Raw genomic sequence first — 17,367 nt, 5'->3', positions numbered from 1 at the left:
AAGTACAACCCCCCTCTCTGCAGGAGTGCTGGCTGTGACGAATTGAACCGGTTTCACGGGTATTTTCAAAGTAGGAGGCGAGATTTCCAGTGAAAGACACCCCCCCTCCCTCAAAAACCCAGTAAATACAGTACTTACTAGTTAAAGGCTAGGCTCTCGACTACGGCGAAAGGAACCCTTCTTTCATTAGAAGACAATGAACATATTTTAGCCCTGAATGAATTAATAGCAAACATGGTTTACATAAAAGACATTTTTCCAAGAAAGTTTAGCCTTTGTCACTAATGAAACCACTAAATAAAGACATAAATAGAAAAATCTTAAGATTTTTAAAATACATGACTTTGCTAAAATTTATTTGAAAATAAAAACAATTACAACCGCCAGGGGAGAGAGAGAACAGGGGAGGGATGTTGGTTTTGCATAAGGGGCGGGGCTATGGAAAGTAGGTATGTTTGGGAATGTGTAGTTACATGTTCTGGCTGTTTGTGAATTATCGTTGTTGAGTATGGAGTGTTGAGGTATTGATTTTGTGTAATGCTTTATGTTGAAAATTGAGGTGGATTTTGTTTATGATAAACAGGATAAACTGGGATGGGAGGAAGGTTTGGTTTTGCATAAGGGGCGGGATTATGATAATTGGAGGACTTTGCGAGTGTAAAATGGTTTGATTATTTGATTTTGTATTGTGGTTGTTATCCATGTTTTTGGTTGGTATTATGTTTATATGGTTGTTTTTGTTGGTTGGTTGTTATTATGGTTATTAATAATACGATCTATAGTTGAAATCTGAGCCTAAATAAAAAGAAAAAGCAAGTGATTAGGTTTATGAGCAATCTAATTACTTATTCGTTTAAAAAGCTATATAAAATAAAGTTTATTATTAATTTGCTGGACAGAGCGGTGAACATTATTATGCATGAGACAAAGATAACGATCCTGATCAGTTTAGAAATCTGTGTACGCTGTAAGGTTTTTACTTCTTAAACTTTTAAAATACACGTTTAGAATTGAAAGAAATCCTCTTCCTGGTATAGCACACCAGCACGTCTTTTTTCTCCAATCAGAGGGGTGTCAGATGGTGTCAGCCAATCACCATTCTGCGTTGGGTAGCAACGGGTGACTGTTCTCAGGCGGAAGATGTAAGCAGCTTAATGTTCGTGTTAAATATTTTTTTTAATTCAATTAAACGGGCACAGTTAAGACATTAAATATACATATACATACTGTATACAGTACAGTTTGCATACGGTAATATGTTTATGTTACGCGATTAAAAAATAAATAAATAAAAATGAAGAGTCCAGCACCAGCTGGATTCAAACACACAACCTGCCAGTTGGTAGTCACGCACTTAGACCAGTAGGCTACAAGACAGCTCACATGATCAGGTAGGCGAAACAGCCCTACACAGTCCTGCCGCAGTACACGGATATAATCATACCGTTATTAAATTCTTTAGATACGCGATTCCATATTATATTCCCTTTTAATCAAATTCTAAAAGTATGCTTGTTGACTCCGGTATCACGTTAGTTAAAGACTTCGAAGCTTACAATGTTTAGGGAGAAATGGAATACTGGTGCGTATTTTTTTCTTTAAAGTACCAAGACCAGCCATATACTGTATGTTTACGTTCCAAAATTAATATCGTTTATGGCCTTCACACGCGTTACAGTATGCTCCTATTCTTTAAATGCTCAGCTACTAAGATTTCCCTTCAGTGGTAAAATTCAATATCTACAACAGGCACAGTAAAGACGTTTACAGTACAGTAAGTCTTTCTACGACAGACCAACGGACCACGAGTGCCCCTGTCGGTCAACCAATCACGCACCGCGGTATCGCGTGTCATCTTACCTGCGGTATCTGTACTGCGGTGTCTGTACCGCGCACTTTGAATGGCTGCATCTGTAGCAGTCCTGCGGTACCGGGGCCCGGCCACCACTGCATCACAGCACACAGCTGCCAGCGCACCACACCGTGCCCGGCCACCACTGCGTCTCACCACACAGACAGTGTGACATGAAAGATGGCGACATCACCGTGCAGGCGAACAGACACACTCTCTAATGTCAGGCGTATGCGTTAAATATATTTAGATCTTTGAATTAATATCGTTATCCTCACAGCATTGTCCAATAATACTCTTCTTGTGTCTAATTTTTAGTTAAGCAGGATTTGAGCTACAGACCATAAAAAACAGGATTCACTTTTTTCACATATTGATGATAATGATATCAGTAACAGTTTGAAACTATCCGTTGTTAATAAATGACTTAGATTCGAACATGTTGTGATATTTAGAAATATAAAAAAGTCAATAGAGTGTCCATAATATTGCTTTTTTAGTTTTTCAAGGAAATGGTTTTTAAAAGAAAACTCGCTGTGATAGCTGGATTTGAACACCCAACCTATCACTTACAAGTTGGGCACTTAAACCATCACGCTTCTGATACTGTCATATGACAAGTGGTGAAACAGCCATACACATATCAATAGATATGTGTATGTACAACTGTGCTACAGTACATGAATATAATTATATCGTTATTAATTTCTTTAGATATGCGATTCCATATTATATTCCCTATTAATCAAATTCTAAAAGTATGCTTCTGTTTACTCCAGTATCGAGTGTATTCACAGAAAAGCTTAAAACTATCACTTTTCTCACAAAGTACTGAATACTGTATAAACGTACAGTAACATGGTCAGAAGGAGCAAGGAGCACGTAAAAACGTTTCCGAAATAACCACATGTAAGACTTTGATGCTTAAAATGTTTAGGGAGAAATGGAATACTGTTGTGTATTTTTCTTTAAAATAGCAAGACCAGTCATATACAGTACAGTTTACATATAGTAATATGTTTATGTTCCTAAATTAATATCTTTTATGAGCATGTGAAAGGCATGGTGAATCGGAGATTCTCAAGAATTACTTTGCATGATTGGAAACGAATACGTGATTGGATCAACGAAATGCTGTGGTGTTACTTTTTGTCAATGAAAAAAAGTATTTTCGTTTACGAAGACAGTTACAAAGAATGTGGACCAGGGTAATACTTTGAGTTTACAGCTTGTCCAAGGTCATACATTAATAATACTATTAGTAATATCTTCGGTAAAGACTTTGATGGTGACAGCTCAAACATGAGAGGTTGAGCCTTATTAGCTCCACCTGGCGCTAATTCCGGATACTATTTTCTTTCTTGCAGTATTATGAGGTATTATATGGTATTATACAGTAACCCGTGTTATACCGGGACATGCCCACCGCGTTTTACCGCGGTATAACCCGCTCGTTTTGAATGGCTGCATCTGTATAAAGAAAGTCAACATCAGGTGATTGCCTTGACCATAGGCTACATAATTGGCGAGAAATATTATGTTATTGTGATAGTCATTTGTCACAGGCCACTGAGTAAAGGCATATATTTTACCTAACAGGCCTGTGAACAAAAGAAGGATGAAGAGGAAGAAAACGTGATGGTGCAAAGTCTTAAAGTCAAAATAAAACAGCTTGAGAAGGAAAATATGAACCTCAGACAGGCATTAAGTATGTTTAGAAGTATGTTATTTTTTTGTTTGTTTACGGTCGTATCAGCTGATAAAAACAAGCTGTTATGATTGTTTCTGTAGCCTGCCATGCCAGCAATTGTTTGGGACTTACTTGGCCAGTGTGACATTAATTTACTGTAATTATCTTCCAAGTGTCATTCCAGATTTGCCTGAGATGGTTGCTTCATTGAAGAATTTAATTGTATCCCTCCCAGCTTCCCTAACCAGACCTATTCCAGGAACAACATCCTCGAACTCCTTCTACCACCAAACACCAAACACATTTGCAGTTCTAATGCTTTATAATTGAGCAGAAGGTGCACACATGTACTGTATCACAAGCAAGCACACAGGTAGCTCAATTGTTTCCTCACACGTGTTTCTCCAAATGTTGTCTTCCTCTGTAAGATGTCCAGCTCATCACATTGAGGAATCACTGTTCCCGGGCAACTGCAGCAAAATACACAAATGATCTGATGCGTGGCTTGTACACTACGGCATAATGGCACCTCACTGTGTCCTGGGCTCTTTGTCTAACGGTGAAACAAGGCCACCCCTGTCCTGAGAGGAGGCTGAAGCTATAAGTGGTGAGTGTTGATGGCTTAGGTTATATTCTGAAATCATCGTTTAGTCTATTTTGTTCAGGTAAATACAATTTTTCTGCTCTCTCTCATTAGCTGAAGTAAAGGTTGTGTTCCCCGAGAAGACCCATGCAGAAATCAGAGCCTGTATGAGACAGAAGCTACCTAATGCAGCAAAGATTCTGAAAGGTCAGTGTGGTGTGGGCCAGCAGAACCAGCATCATGAACACGAGCCAGTCTCCATTTAAATGCCCTGCTCCCTTTAACTTCGGCTGTGAAATCATTATTATTGTTGTTGTTCTTGTTGTATTTGTACTGTTATGATCATATTCTGTATTGATGCACGTATTAATACATTTGGAGTTAACCGGTTAGTGAATCGTGTTTCATTCCAAAACCTAAAATGTTTTAAATAGCCTGTACTTTTTATGTTGGCTTTCTATTTTCTCTGCAATCTTCTTCAGGATGAATAAAGTGTGCCTATTTATCTATCAATAATATTTTAATAACCAGTGTTATGTACCATGGTAACCCTAAAAGTACCACACTTGTACCATACTACTGTCAAAACATCATAGGTTAAAATAGGTTTCAACGTACCAAACTGCACCTTAAAAGTACCATGGTATACAGTATAAGTACCCTGGTATATGTACTATGGTACTGTGAAAAATACCATAGTACTGGTACCCTAAATGTACCATGGTACAATTTCTTATGGGAAGTTTTGTTCCAATTCTTAAATCTTAAAAAATATATATTAAAAAAATATTTTAAGAAATAATATAAAAGCATTTTTATTTTATAATGTGTATTTTTTTAATGTAATACAAATTAATATTGAACTTGAACGTTTTTACTTTCATTTTGTCAGATCAAATGCACTTTTTCACCAAGGTCTTGTAATTTTGAAAGAATAAGGTTTTGCAAGAATGCAAATTAAACGTTATCATTCGCTATCGAGGTTTTTATGCAGGTCTCATAGTACATTCACTGTGATACAACACTTCCAAAACCCACAGAGAATATTTTACGGTTCTGTACACGTGTCATCCTTGCACCTATACTGTATCAGTACAGCTGTACAGCACATTCCTGGTTTGTTTTGCGGGGGTATCAGGAGACGATTCCAATTAATGGAGACTCTATAGTAATGATGTTAAAGAACGCAAGTGAAAGGCTCGTTTTAAAAACACTGCCGTGTTGGCAGAAAGGTTCAGTTCAGAGATCAACTAGACGCCTTTCCGAGCCGGACTAGGGGTGCTCGTCTGTCCCCGGACCTCGTAAAACTCAAGTACATCACGTGGTGATTAGGAGAAAGGATAGGCGCTGCCGTGCTTTTTTGACCACGGTGTTGGTGTGGTGGGTCCAGGTTAAGTCCTCTGTGATGTGTACTTGGGTAAAAGACAAAGTAAAATAATTCAGTTCTGTACAGATCTCAGAGAAGCATACCCAAGTGCTGAAGCGAAGCAGCTCTACTGGTTACTTCACACCCATGGGTGGTGGTGTGGGTTTTGTATCCAGTGTCTGACTTACAGGGACTGTGGCTGACTGCCCAGAAATGAGTCTAAACTGTCTCATTGTGTATTGTATATGACAACAAACTTATTAACCACTCATGAAAATGTGTCCTTTTTATTAAAATTAAGACATTTCTAGCTTCATTACTTAAGAGCCATGTGGTTTTTGTTTTGTCTTACAGAGTGGTTTTTGTTTGTAAGCCATAGCTTTGGTGATCAAGGTTTTACACTGACCACAAACTCCAACAATGTGTAGCCTGGCAAAGAATAACCAGCACAGGACACAGATATATTTTGGGGGTTCTTTATTTCCAGGTAAGTATGGTGTCTGATCTGTTTTGTTAGTCTGGGAAATTATAAAAAAACAAAAAGAAATGGAAAAAAAAACATGAAAAAAACACATTTTAGTTTGACGGTTTCAACATTCTTGGTTCTCCATCTAACCGTTACAAAATCGCATCTACACTGAACAAAAAAATGAATTACATTGCAGTTTAAATTGAAATAACTCAACCTGCTATGCGAGTAAAAATAGGCAACTCACAGGCTGCGCAGGTCACCTCTCGGCTCGACCCTCACTGAGAACTACATTACAACGATAATTTGAATAATACTCTTACAATGGCATACACTTGGCAAACTGTGCTACATGTATACCCATTCACAGCTTAACATAAGTCTCGGTAAAGAATAAAGGAACATAAAATACAAGGAACGTGGGAAACATTACTTACAAATGAGTAAACAGATGTCTAGAAATTCAGGCTACGGCCTCAGTCCACTTGGTTAAAATCTAACATCCATTTTACTAATCTTGTCTATAAAATACACCTTTATATATATGTGGCAGAACAGACAACTATTCACTACCAGGTCACACATAAATGCTTTATTGATCCCGTGAGAGAAATTGCAGTGCAACAGCAGCTTAACACAGCACAGTGTAACGAATCATACAATAATAATACAATACAATCAGTACAGTGAGAAGTGCACTAAGAACAGTTACTCACAATCCAGAACACACAAAGAACAATCCAGAACACTACAGTACACAAAAAAGTTGTATTGCACAATATGAATATAAATATAGATGTATTGCACAGGTCCCTGGCATATATTGCCCAAAAGCGGTTGTAAACGGGAAAAAGAAAAAGAACAGCTGTATCAGTTTATTGTTCAGTCCAGAAACAAGTCACTGTCAGTGTTGCCTCTGCCAATTGTACATCTACATGAACTCAAGCCTCTCCCAGACCCTGAGAGGACTTCAGCCCGGTGAAGCTTACTGAGGCGTCCTCTCAGCTGCAGCAGGTGAAGACCACGGCCTGGATGGGCCGCCTGCACACCAGACACACCTTGCTGACGCAGGAGTAGCAGGTCATGAGGTGGCCAGAGCAGCTGTGGGCGAAGAGGCCGTCCTTGGGGCAGATCTAGCAGATGACGCAGAGCTCAGGGGCGCTCGGGGTGAGACGCGTGGCCAGGCGGCTCTCAGGAAGCTGCTCCTGACCGAAAGTCTAGTTTCCCCTCCCACTCATCACTGCGCCACGCTGCCCCAGCCCTGAGCAGAGCTCCTGCTCTCCTGCCCTCCCTCTCCTCACTGTCTCCTCACTGCATGGCCCTGAGCAGAGCTCCTGCTCTTCCACCCTCCCTCTCCTCACTGTCTCTTCACTGCACGGCCCTGAGCAGAGCTCCTGCTCTCCTGCCCTCCCTCTCCTCACTGTCTCCTCACTGCACAGCCCTGAGCAGAGCTCCTGCTCTCCCACCCTCCCTCTCCTCACTGTCTCCTCACTGCACAGCCCTGAGCAGAGCTCCTGCTCTCCTGCCCTCCCTCTCCTCACTGTAGGTTTCCCGGTGGGGTTGGGAAGGATATATAATTCATATTAATTAGTGTACCATAAGTTAACCTTGGGGTTGGGGGTTTCCGTGCGGGAAAGTTGTTATAAGAGCCAGTTTCCCACTGATCACTCTCTGTCCCGCCTGGGAGTGCACTCCTGGTAAGATCGCTGTCTCTGCTGTGTGCTGATCTTTGTTGTATATATCCACTATCATTTAGTATTTGTGTTTAAAATAAGATTGTGGAGTGGGAGCTGTAATCATATAATTAAAATAAGTTTGGTTATCTGTGATGTTTTTTTTGTGGCTCTTTAGGTCGACCCTTGTCAGATGAACAAGGAGGAGCCTGTCTCATCTGGGCTTTACTTTTTTACTGTGCTCTCCTGGTCTGAGTCATTTATCTGATTCCACAACACAACGCAGAGGAAGGGCAGTGATGGTGGTGAATCTGCACAATTGAGATGAATATAAAACAGGATTCAGATAGATTCTCTGAAGCAAAGATAATGTTGGGAGGAGATTTTAATACTGTACCTAATGAGTCTTTAGATAAAAGGGTTAATAGTAGTTTGGAGTCAGTGGAATTGGAAATCTTGTATGTGGGCTTGGGGGTAATTGATATTTGGAGATGTCTGAACCCGTGAGTAAGACAAGAATTGATCTGTAGTTGATTTTGAAAGAATGAGAAAGTCCAACTATTGATGTTAACACAAGTCCAGCAGTTTTAACTGATCACAAGGGAATCTTTTTGTACATCTGGTCCTTTGAAACTAAAAACTAAATTTACTGGAAGTTTAACAAGAATCTCTTGGATGATGAACAATTTGTTAAGGATGCTACTTCAATTCTTAGAGTTATGAAGAAGCTTTACGGGATAAATCATTTTCTAGGAATTGGGAATTTATTCAGTTTAAAATAAGAAAACATGCAATTAAAAGTAGTAAAGATTTAGTTAATTCTAAAAGAATTAAAGAAGATACTATTATTAAATAAATAGTTGACCTCACTCTACCCATAAGAACTTTTACCATGGTATACTGTAGTACTCTGTGGTACAATACGGTATGTACCATGGTACACTGTGATGTGTACTATGGTACTGTCATAGCGTACCATGGTACATCTTTGGGTACACTATGGTACATTCATTGTACCATAGTGTACTATGGTGTGTACCATAATAGTTCCATGGTACATTTAAGGGTACACTGTGGTACACTTATTGTACCATAGTCTACCATGGTTTGTTTTACCACTCTTTGACAAATGAATGTACTGTAACTGAGTGTGGTAGACAAAACGCATACAAATCAATGACCCGTTAAAAATGTCATGAACCTCTCTAAAAAGATAATGATGTTTGACTGTCGCCATATTGCAGACACATAGAGCCTGAGCATTGGTTCATATGTCCCTCACAGCTAGGAATTAGGCTACAGAAACAAAAACAATTTGGATAAGGATCTCAAGGATGTTTATTGTGAAGTTTTCACTTAATTTACAAATGAATATGGAAATATAAGTAACAGAAAAATAAATAAGTATACACTTACATAAATAACATAAATACGAATTATGTTCTTAAAATAAAATATTTTAAATCTTTTTAAAAAATAAGACCTACTTCCAAAAAACACCTAACATCCTCATTTGCAGTTTGTAGGACTGACTCTCCAAATCTAAGCACTTTTTGGAAAGCAAACAAAATACTTAAAAATTTGTGATGCTACAGCTTGGGTTCCACTGAAAAGATTTAAGTTTCCCATCTACATCCTCGTAAGCAAATGCTGAATTGGCCCACAGGAGGCCCCAGTCCCTGACACTTTGTGTGAGATGTGTTAATAAGCGACAGTTATATGAGCAGTGTCCAATGATGTAGTGGTCTTGGTGTAAAGAAGCGTCTTTCAGGACCCTATTTAGACGGCACAATCTGGGAAGAGTGAGGAATACACAGGGAAAAAAGCATGCAGGGGTCAGGAATGAAAACGGGTGCGTCCATGGTGTGTAGGTGTTCTGGGTGGTGAGTCCAAGGCACACTGACCTAAAGGGAGTCCAAAGGGAAATCCAAGATGAGGCAAATGTCCAGAGCCGGGCGATCCATCTGAGACGAAGACAAACGGGATTAAAAACCGGAGCGGGATCCTGTGGAGGGTCGGGGGGAACAAGGGGGGAATGGGACCAGACGCTCCAGGTCCCGGACTCGCCTGGTACAGGAACCAACGCAGAGCCAGGAACAGAGTGAGCGTCTGGCTGTTAAGATGGGCTGGAACAGGGGGCAGGTGCACAAAATCAACTCAGAAGTGAAAGAGCCAGAGCAACCTTAATGGGGAGGGACTACAATCATGACACTTGGGCTTTGTCGTTCCAATAAAAAACTGCTTGTCTAGAAAAGCGTTTTGTTTTTGGAACACATCCTGGCACAATATACTTTAACAGCTCAAGTAGATCTTTTGTAGCTGCTGTTGACAATTTGTCTCAAGATAAATGCCATCATACTGTAAGTATTAGGAGTGCACCCATGGTCAGATATGACACAGTGTAGATCTTTTTGTCCGGATTGAAAGAGGCATCAAACAAGTTTTCCTGTTGGGACATGGCGGACTTTTATATCCTTGCATGCAGAGAACAGTCTATAGACCAAACTAAAAAGACAAGTATTAAAGAATTTTCCAGATGGAGCCACACAAAACACCTAACAAGGTGTACTGCATTACTGGTAGCTGGCAGCACAAACTGAACTATGATGGCGGTTGAGATGACGATGATATTATTGTCCCACGTGAGATCTTGTGTTATTTCAGGATTGGAATATACACACCTGTATGTCGTCATTATGAAAATCATCCTCATCAGTTGGGGTGTCATCAGATTCTTCTCCAATTAGCTGCAATGTTCAACACATTAATCAATCATGACAGCATTTTTTCTAATAATAGCATGACTTGCATTTTGACTCGGGGTGTCTAGTTAGAGAAACATTTTTGTTATTTTAGGATTGTAATTTACACACCTGTAAGTCGTTATTATGAAAATCATCCTCCTCATTTGGGGTCTCATCAGATTCCTCACCACTTAGCTGCAATATTAAACAAATTTGTTAGTCACATCAAAATCTTCTCCACTAAAACACAACTTATATTGTGATCGGGCTACTGTATGTAGTTAGTGAAACTCAATTCAAAGCTTTTTCTTTTTTTAGGATTGAAATATACACACCTGCATGTTGTCATTTTCAATCACATTGTCTGATTCCTCTTCACTGTGCTGCAGTTAGAGACAAATGTCTAATTATTAACAAATCAGCAAGCTACATATGCCAGCAACATAATTAACACTAGGTAAGTTAATAACTTCAGGAATGTACAGTGTATCCATACAGTAGATTTTAGTACTAAGGTATGTTAACAAAGTTATATCTTTCTTCTAACTTTAGACTGCGACCCCTTAGTAGTAGTCTAAGGTTCATTGTATAGGGTTAAGTGAGTTACAGCATGTCAGCTTCTACAGATGAACAAGTAATAGATTTATTCCATGCTGAAAAAAAGAAGAAAGAAAACACAACGTTTCGTCCGTGGAGCCTTCTTCAGGTGTGAACACCTGAAGAAGGCTCCACGGCCGAAACAATGTGGTCTCTTTCTTCTTTTTTCAGCATAGAATAAACCTACTACTTGTTCCTTTGCAGCCTACGCATGCTGACGCAGCTACCCACCTGAACTACTATCTCCTACAGATGACAAGGCTGAACTCACTGAAATAAGAAACAGGCTGACAAGTACAGTGGAGACGCAAAGAAATTCGGAAAAGGACATTGTATTAAGAAGAGAAAAGTGTTGAACAATGAGTCCACTGAGGTATGCCAAGTAAAAAAAAAAACAATTAACATTAACTTAAACCAACCACTTTATTAGAAAAACCTACCTTGAACCTTCACTCACTGGCCACTTAATTAGGCAGGCCTACATCTACAGTACCTTATAGGTGTATAGCTTTTATTTATTTGAGATGTAATCATTTTCTTGTATTTGGTTGTCAATGCGTGACCTGAACAACTGTAGTTAAACAAGGAAGAACAACTATGTTAAACAACAATAGCCTCTATTAGTTCAGGTGGGTAGCTGCGTCAGCATGCGTAGGCTGCAAAGGAACAAGTTATAGGTTTATTCCATGCTGAAAAAAAGAAGAAAGAGAACACAACGTTTCGGCCGTGGAGCCTTCTTCAGGTGTGAGAGAGACAGGGCAGTAGGCAAAGGTAAAGTTTTGACCCTGGGGCACAGCTATGTCACAATGTCACTTTCATCCCCAAAAAGCCTAGTGACCCATTTAAAAGCATAGCATCATAAACAGTCATATCATCATTTAGTCTATTTTGTTCAGATAAATAATATTTTTCTGCTCTCTTTCTCTCGTTAGCTGAAGTAAAAGTTGTGTTCACCGAGAAGACCCAAGCAGAAATCAGAGCCTGTATGAGACAGAAGCTACTTAATCCAGCAAAGATTCTGAAAGGTCAGTGTGGTGTAGGCCAGCAGAACCAGCATCATGAACTCGAGCCAGTCTCCATTTAAATGCCCTGTTCCCTTTAACTTCAGCTGTGAAATTATTATTATTGTTGTTGTACGTTTACTGTTATGATCATATTCTGTATTGATGCACATATTAACACATTTGGAGTTAACCGGTTAATGAATCGTGTGTTTCATTCCAAACCCTAAAATGTTTTAAATAGCCTGTACATTTTATGTTGGCTTTCTATTTTCTCTGCTATCTTTTTCAGGATAAATAAAGTGGGCCTATTTATCTATCAATCACATTTTAATAAAAATGTTGTTATGTACCATGGTACCCCTAAAAGTACCACACTTGTACCATACAGCTGTCAAAACATCAATGTACCACAACACCTTAAAAGTACCATGGTATACAGTATATGTACCATGGTACTCCTACTATGGTACTGTCAAAAATACCAGGGTACCATACCATAGTACTGGTGCCATAAATGTACAATTTCTTATGGGAAGTTTTGTTCCAATTTAAAAATATTAAAAAAATATATTTAATATAATATAATCCTTGCACCTATACTATCAGTACAGCTGTAGAGCACATTCCCGGTTTGTTTTGCGGGGGTATTGGGAGATGATTCAAATTAATGGAGACTCAAAAAGGGTGATTTAAGAACGCAAGTGAAAGGCTAGTTTTAAAAACACTGCCGTGTTGGCAGAAAGGTTCAGTTCAGAGATCAACTAGACGCCTTTCCGAGCCGGACTCAAAGTGCTCGTCTGTCCCCGGACCTCCCTATCGGGTGTGAGGGACACCGGGCAGCAGCCTTGTCTGTGTGGAGAGTCCGGTGTCCTCACACCGGGCTGTCTCCGCCGTACCCGAGTGTCTAAAAGTATTGATTTCAGACCAGAGCTTGTAAAACTCAAGTATATCGTGGGATGATTAGGAGAAAGGACACAAACACGTTTATCGTATTATTTTTTCCCCACGATTTAAAGTTTGTTTATATATGATTGGGTTACTTGGAGACAGATCTGCATTTTTATTCTGGATTCTGTTTGAATCCAAAACTTTTTTTAAATTCGTCCACTAAAGTCACTCTAACGGCACATCCAGTTATTTGTTTTAAAAAATATATTTTTTCAATATGGCAAATTTTACCGTTCATTTAGAGAATTTCTGTAGGTTTTTTTTTCTGAAGTGATCCCAGTTTATTTGTGGAAGGTTTTTCCTCGCCTCAGAAATGAAGCGTCTCTAAATATGTGACGGTTGTGTTTTTTCAGTTCTATAAAAAGCGCGACCTACAGTTAAACGAGATTTAACTGATTAAAATAAGTTTTTAAAAGCATTAACATCCAAAGCGAACATACTGAACAAAAAGCTGCAGTAATCTGCATTTTGTAGACATTTTGTAATCTACTTCGGGGTGCTTAACTGATACTAAAAATAAAGTATATTTTAACTTAAAGATTTAAAATTTAAAGTGAACTAAAGGACTTTTTCAGAGCTGCTTATTCTTTGTCTAAATAAATACAGTTTTGAACTGTATTATTGCTACTAGTGGTAGGAATTAAGGGAAACATTTTCCTTCAATATATCGTTAATGAGTAAAACACTTTATAGAGACGTGGTTAATTTGATTAAACTATTACGTTTTTAATTTCTTAATTATACACTGTTGGAATGTCTCTGTTTTAGTAAATATACAAATAGTAAATAATATATTGTTAAATATTTGTTTTATATCGGGTACTGATTCAAATATTTCACTCTGGAATAATACATCAACGTATTAAAATGTAATTGAAAATATTTTGAGTTCTGTGGAAAAATGTTTTGTTTTTGTATTTGTTAAATCACAATTTCTATCAACTGCATTTAATAGAATATTGCTGTAAAAATCATTATTTCTTTAAAGAAATGCAATAAAAAGATTATTTTCCTTTATATTGAGAAGTGATGGCTCCCAAGTGCAGAGAGGACTTGAAACACTGATAGCTGATGTGTGGTGAGCGTTCTGGCCCACTATGGCTGCCGTCGCATCATCCAGGTGGGGCTGCACATTGGTGGTGGTGGAGGGGAGTCCCCATTACTTGTAAAGCGCTTTGAGTGGAGTGTCCAGAAAAGCACTATATAAGTGTAAGCAATTATTAATTATTATTGTTATTATTTTGTACAAAAGAATATTAAAAATGCTTTTTCATATCTCTTTCAGACTAACATCAGATTTGCAGTATTTCTGCCTGCATAGACATCAGACCTTGCTGCACAGAAAGCTTTAGTTTTATATAATTATTTTCTCCTTCTTGCTTTCAGCAACAGGGAAAGCAGAACTGGGCATTTGTTGACAACATACTGAAAGTTAACTACCCAGGTAGACATTTGTTTTGATGGGGGGAGTAAAGAAAAAATATTTAAGAGATCTGTAAAAAAGATTTGCTATCCAAGGTCTTGGCTGTAAATTGTATTTAAAACTTAAAATCCAAGATTTGATTAAAAAAACTTCACTTTGTTATAGGATTGGATTATATTAGCAGTGTTTACTTTTCAGTGCCCAGTCAGGGGGTGGTGTGGGTTGGCAGTGGGACAGCCTTTCCCCTGCAGGCTTCTGTCAATCAATCAATCAATCAAGGTTTATTTATCAAATGCACAAAAATACAGCATGCAGCAGTAGTTGCGGGTGTAACGAATACGCCCCTGCGTATACCAGGGATCTCAGCCTCCCGGGCTGAGGGAGGTGTACTTTAGCTCAGATGGCAAGTTCGCTGTTGTGTGACGCCGGAGACCCAGGTTCGAGTCCAGGCAGTGAGGGACGAACGGGCAGGGCAGGAGCAGCGAGGGTGGAAACCCCAAGAACCGTTACAATGCAATACACCAGAGTAACAGAGTCACATAATGCTTACAGTACTCAATTGAACACATACCCCTGCACAGTGGAATGTTAATAAGATCCTATTGGTTATAAATCCATTTCTTTTCAGGGCAACTAAAATATCGCTCACCTCTACAGTTCAGAAGGTATGGACTGAGGTTTGTGATGACATCACCAACTACTGTACTGAAGTCTCTTAAAGTGACAGAACAGCCATCAGCAAAAGTCTCCAGCCCGGCTGCAGAACCAACATAACAAACATGAACAGTGCAACACAAATAGAACTGTTTACACAGAGCGAGTCAGGATGTGGTGAAGGTTCATATTTTTTCTACATGTCCACATCTTCGTGTTTATTTTTGCTATTATACAGACGACTCCAGTAAAGAACTGCCAGACCCAGACTGCTGTCCGGCTGTTCAGTTTTCAGCGGCGCTGCCATGCTCTTTTGACCACAGTGTTGGTGTGGTGGGTCCAGGTTAAGTCCTCTGTGATGTGTACTTGGGTAAAAGACAAAGTAAAATAATTCAGTTCTGTACAGATCTCAGAGAAGCATACCCAAGTGCTGAAGCGAAGCAGCTCTACTGGTTACTTCACACCCATGGGTGGTGGTGTGGGTTTTGTATCCAGTGTCTGACTTACAGGGACTGTGGCTGACTGCCCAGAAATGAGTCTAAACTGTCTCATTGTGTTCTGTATATGACAACAAACTTATGAACCACTCATGAAAATGTGTCCTTTTCATTAAAATAAAGACATTTCCAGCTTCATTACTTAAGAGCCATGTGGTTTTTGTTTTGTCTTACAGAGTGGTTTTTGTTTGTAAGCCATAGCTTTGGTGATCAAGGTTTTACACTGACCAAAAACTCCAACATATGTGTAGCCTGGCAAAGCATAACCAGCACAGGACACAGATATATCTTTGGAGTTCTTTATTTCCAGGTAAGTATGGTGCCTGATCTGTTTTGTTAGTTTGGGAACTGATAAAAAAACAAAAAGAAATGGAAAAAAAACACATTTTAGTTTGACGGTAAAAAACACATTTTAGTTTGACGGTTTCAAGATTCTTGGTTTTCCATCTAACCGTTAGAAAATCACATCTACACTGAACAAAAAATGAATTACATTGCAGTTTAAATTGAAATAACTCGCCACGCAACGCGAGTAAAAATAGGCAACTCACAGGCTGCGCAGGTCACCTCTCGGCTCTACCCTCACTGAGAACTACATTACAACGGAAAATTGAATAATACTCTTACAATGGCATACACTTGGCAAACGGTGCTATACCCATTTCACAACTAAACATAAGTCTCGGTAAAGTATAAGGAACATAAAATACAGGGAACGTAGAAAAAACATTACTTACAAATGAGTAAACAGATTTTCCTAGCCCGAGTAGATGTCTAGAAATTCAGGCTACGGCTTCAGTCCACTCGGTTAAAATATAACATCCATTTTACTAATCTTGTCTATGAAATACACTTTTATACTCGTTAATACTTTTGATTTGAGATCTCATTTAGAGTGTAAATAGGAAAACAACACAGTATTTACCATTACAACTCTCTGCAGCAGTTTGTTGTTTTTGAAATTCACTGGCAGAAACTAAGAGACACCGCTATCTAAGAGGCAGCGCCATCTACCGGATGTGGCATAACAGACAGCTATTCACCACCAGGTCACACATAGATACTGTACTTTATTGATCCTGTGAGGGAAATTGCAGTGCAACAGCAGCTTAACACAGACAACACTGTAATGAATGATACAATAATAATACAATACAATCAGTACAGTGAGAAGTGCACTAAGAAGAGTTACTGACAGTCCAGAACACACAAAGAACAATCTAGAACACTACAGTACACAAAAAAGTTGTATTGCACAATATGAATATAAATATAGATGTATTGCACAGGTCCCTGGCATATATTGCCCAAAAGCGGTTGTAAACGGGAAAAAGAAAAAGAACAGCTGTATCAGTTTATTGTTCAGTCCAGAAACAGGTCACTGTCAGTGTTGCCTCTGCCAATTGTACATCTACATGAACTCAAGCCTCTCCCAGACCCTGAGAGGACTTCAGCCCGGTGAAGCTTACTGAGGCGTCCTCTCAGCTGCAGCAGGTGAAGACCACGGCCTGGATGGGCCGCCTGCACACCAGACACACCTTGCTGACGCAGGAGTAGCAGGCCATGAGGTGGCCAGAGCAGCTGTGGGCGAAGAGGCTGTCCTTGGGGCAGAACTGGCAGAAGACGCAGAGCTCAGGGGCACTCGGGGTGAGAAGTGTGGCCAGGCGGCTCTCAGGAGGCTGCTCCTGACCGAAAGTCTGGTTTCCCCTCCCAGTCATCACTGCGCCACGCTGCCCCAGCCCTGAGAAGAGATCCCGCTCTCCTGCTCTCCCTCTCCTCACTGCATGGCCCTGAGCGGAGCTTCTGCTCTCCCGCCCCTTCCTCTCCTCACTGTAGGTTTCCCAGTGGGGTTGGGAAGGATATATAA

The 17,367-nt window shown here is 39.5% G+C and overlaps 2 long non-coding RNA genes across 5 annotated transcripts in view; both read right to left on the bottom strand.

Moving 5' to 3' along the window:
• LOC148647728 (uncharacterized) overlaps nt 1–17,367 on the bottom strand; it is a 492,485-nt gene that overhangs the window by 311,868 nt on the left and 163,250 nt on the right. The window lies entirely within an intron of this gene.
• On the bottom strand, nt 6,538–17,141 carry LOC148647735 (uncharacterized). 4 transcript variants are annotated; one of them, XR_015926753.1, is made up of 5 exons: nt 16,238–17,141; nt 14,999–15,368; nt 10,713–10,760; nt 10,507–10,572; nt 6,538–9,597 (listed from the first exon to the last, which is right to left on the bottom strand). It is a non-coding gene; the product is annotated as an uncharacterized LOC148647735 (long non-coding RNA). The 4 variants fall into 4 exon arrangements; XR_015926755.1 differs by having other exon boundaries at nt 16,426–17,141; XR_015926752.1 differs by having other exon boundaries at nt 14,999–15,106; nt 16,238–16,617.

Source organism: Lepisosteus platostomus, chromosome 15 (genome assembly GCF_059453375.1).
Source record: "Lepisosteus platostomus isolate fLepPlt1 chromosome 15, fLepPlt1.hap1, whole genome shotgun sequence".
Lineage (NCBI taxonomy): Eukaryota > Metazoa > Chordata > Actinopteri > Semionotiformes > Lepisosteidae > Lepisosteus > Lepisosteus platostomus.
The sequence above is the reverse complement of the archived record's forward strand: the minus strand, read 5'-3'. Positions and strand labels throughout refer to the sequence as shown.